The sequence below is a fragment of the Plutella xylostella genome, chromosome 4 (genome assembly GCF_932276165.1).
Source record: "Plutella xylostella chromosome 4, ilPluXylo3.1, whole genome shotgun sequence".
In the NCBI taxonomy this organism is placed as follows: domain Eukaryota; kingdom Metazoa; phylum Arthropoda; class Insecta; order Lepidoptera; family Plutellidae; genus Plutella; species Plutella xylostella.
In genome coordinates, this window is record NC_063984.1 from 9,731,234 (window position 1) to 9,735,078 (window position 3,845).

General features: G+C 33.7%; 1 non-coding gene across 1 annotated transcript; it reads right to left on the reverse strand.

Moving 5' to 3' along the window:
- Nucleotides 1-3,372: 3,372 nt before the first annotated feature.
- Nucleotides 3,373-3,446, reverse strand: Trnat-agu. Its single transcript has one exon. It is a non-coding gene; the product is annotated as a tRNA-Thr (tRNA).
- Nucleotides 3,447-3,845: the final 399 nt, after the last annotated feature.

Here is a 3,845-nt window from a genome sequence, read left to right on the forward strand (position 1 = left end):
GGGCTGTGAGAACAATGTTACGAATTCCACAGCAACAATCCTGTCGGGAACTATTTGTTCAACTTGGCATACTTACCGCGCCATGCCTCTATATCCTGGTGTGCACATCTAATCTCATCAAACACTTAAATAAATTCGAGTCTGCTGCAGAAAGGACAGAAAGATTAAAGACTAGGCGAAAAAACCTAAAAACTGAAATGTGTCCACGGCTTAACATTGTTAAACACACACCGAGATATCAGGCCCTGCTTCTGTTTAATAAACTACCAAGCGATCTAAAACAGATTGTCTCCCATACTAAATTCAAAAACAATCTAAAAGCGTATTTGTTAAAGAAGGGTTACTATAGTGTGGAAGAATATTTAAGTGATACTGATAAGTCTGACATCTTTTTATAATTAATAAGTAATTTAAATTTTAACTTAATTCTAATTGTTGATAATATTTTAAATTTAACATAACCTATCCACATGAGATTTTTAATGATTATTATATTTTGTAAATTGAATATAGATAATAATTTATTGTTTGACTTGTATAACACATCATATTAATTAATTATATTATGTTACGTGGTGGTGGTGTAGACATTAAGATTTTCAAATACAATTGTTAATATTGTTATATGAAATAAAATACAATACAATACAATACAATCAGGGTGAAAGTTGTTAACTATTTTTCAGAAATCCCTGCTTTTTTTCACAATAATTAGTGCGCTTCGAGTAGACTTACGCTACGTGCTACGCCGTAACTAGAGAAGCAGTCGGAAGTTTTTTTTATTTATTATAGCTTACCATTATGGATTAATAAAAGATATGTCTATTATATAAGCATTGTTTCTAATAGCCGTAGCAGTACTACAAACCTAGCCGGACAAATGGCTTATAATTATAAATATGACTCCCATATCAAATACCTACCAACGGAAAAGAGATGAATCAGGGGATCAATCTGAACAACTTTACTTTTGTTTTATGTCTCTTTTCGTCGGACCATTTACGGGACACCATTTACGGGACACCTGTTACTCGAAGATCCATGTAAATCTTCTTCTATCTTTTAAAAACAGCATTGAATTACCTAATAAATACAGGAATATATGTACGTATAGGTACTACACATATGACTATAAAACCATTAGCCATTTAACATCTCGTTCCAATCGTTAGCGTTTAACTAACCATCTTCTACAACCAGTTACTTAACTTCAATTAAGTTTCAATCAAAAGTAGACATTAGTTTTATGGTGATATCACGGTTTTGCTCGGTCTATTCATCGATTAGTTCGAGCTTTCGGACGGAGGAGGGAGGGAGGGGGGACGGCCGAGCTCTAGGCGCCACGTCCTATTACAAATTTGTTACAAAGAATCTGCCGGCTATTCGAGAAGGTGAAACATGAACAAAACGATTTCTTTTTCAAATGTAGAATTTATCAGATTTGCATTGCAAGCTTTTTCAAACGATTTCGCCGCGTTTAGCCGGTTGTGCTACAATATAACGAAGACAGAGCTTGCACTGAGCTAGGGTTAATACAGGATTTGCAGATTTCAGTCTTATATGGAAAAAATACCTTTATTATGTACGAAACACATGAGACATAATTAGATAATTATGGGACAACAAGAAGATCCTGAGTAATATGATAAGATGTGAGCTCTTTTACATACATGCGATACATAGGTACTTAGTCAGAATTTAATTTGAAATGTACTTACTTACTTATCGCTTTTAAATTTCTTAGAAGCTTTGAATAGGGCGTGGTGCTGTAAGCCAATTGGGTGTAGTATCTATTTCTATTAGCTTCATCTGTCGCGGCTCAGAAACTTGTATGGGCTGATTTGATACGTTGGTTGTTAAATTTTATGTTTCCCTTGCTACTCAAGTTTAATGGTAAATAAACAAGCTGCTTCACAGAATCGTTTTTAATGGAATCCGAAAAGTATTTTTTAATGAATTTAAAAATATAACTTTAATACATGTAATTCATAACATTAAATAACATTTCACGTATGGTAGGTAATTAGATAGGTACTTTTTCAAGATCAAGATGCTTTGAAAGCTTTTGAAACAATTATTTAATATAAAAAACAAAGACTCAATAATTGCAAATGACCTTACCATTATCACATTATAAAATACTAATTACTGGCAATTTTTGAACGTCTCAATCAATAAGCAATGAAATGGCGACAAAAAAGTTAAACTCCATTTAGTTTTTGACAGAACTGCGTCGCTGGTGCATTCCACTGTGGCGCGAGCGTGCTACATCGAGGGGGCTATTCTAAGCACCGCTAAACTAATAAATAAATAAATGACACACGATATTCAAGAGGTAAAGAATATTAGATGGAAGCACGAGGTACGCACAAACAATACAGTAGGGATTTATTAAAGTTTGGAAAAAAATGTTGGTGTTAGCATACAAAGTGGCGCCTCTAGCGGAAAATATTATGAAACTTTAAAGAAAATTTAATTTATTGAGAAAGAACACTCTCAAATCATATGGGATATGTTAATTTTATACCTTCCTACTTAAAACATTCACGCAATTAGTATTATCAAACGGCCCAGAAACTCGAATACAAGTAACTAGGTAAACGACATAATTATTTTTGAAAAGAGAGATTTTTCAGGAACTAAATTATTGAAAATTCAGTGTTTTATAGTAAAAATAATAGTAAATTTGTAGTAAAAACAAAAAGGTATTACGTTTAGCTAGACTTCTTAGTCCTTTTCAAATCATCAGTCACATCGCTACGACAATACATTACCTAAACGCGATCCCAAGTCCGAAAAGGTGCCTGCAAACGGCCAGACCAAAGAATGTAATTAAGGTGCCAATAAAAATAATTGCTGACAAAAAGCGGCCGCGCAGGCGCTCGATCATAACTCTGATTGGCTTGTTATAGACCGTATTGTTCTCCTTTATGACTCTGTTTGTGGCCGCCGACGACACATGGGAGATAGGTTAGGTAGGTTAGGACTTTGGACTTAGGATAATGTACTTGCCCCTACTCTCTAGATAATGTATTGGTGATGTCATTAATTATACAAAATGTGTCCACGGAAATGAACGGTTTCGTCGGATATGTAGGATTTATTATTTCCCAAAAAAATGGAATAAAATAAAAAATAAAAATGCGGACTACTTAAACCTAAACTTTACGTACAAAACAAAAAATGATTAAAATGTTTTGTTATACAGTGGAATACCGATAGATGGCGCTACTGATTGTATTATAGGCAAGCTTCCTTCGCATAATTACATTGAGTGAAAAAAACAATAGGTAATGAAATAACACAAATGAAAAATGAAAAAGTTATAATATAAAAAACTAAAACACAAAAAGAGTATCTCACTCAATGAGTAGGCCCCGACGAGATTCGAACTCGTGATCTCCTGTTTACTAGACAGGCGCTTTAACCAACTAAGCCACGGCGCCGTTGCAACATCGGCCGAAATTATTCGTCATACCCATCTTTATCTATAAAGACGCCCGAAGACGTGGTCTCATAAATCAATACATTGTTGTAACAATGAAATTGAACATTCATTCTTTACAAATAAGAACTATAATAAAATTGCGCGTGACATTTTGTTACAGAATAATGAAAACAAAATCATAAAGCTTGCATTAATTAAATCCAATCACGTAGGAACTTTGTTGCGTTCGGCGCTATTTCAAAGCTGTAATAATTACAGCTGTAGTAAATAAATAAATAAAAAAATAAATAAATAAATTACGTTGCTGTAATAATTACAACGCTATAATGATTACGTTGGTATAATATTGCGGCGCGTTCGATTATTACTTTATTAAGGGGGGATTAGCCGTTTGCGA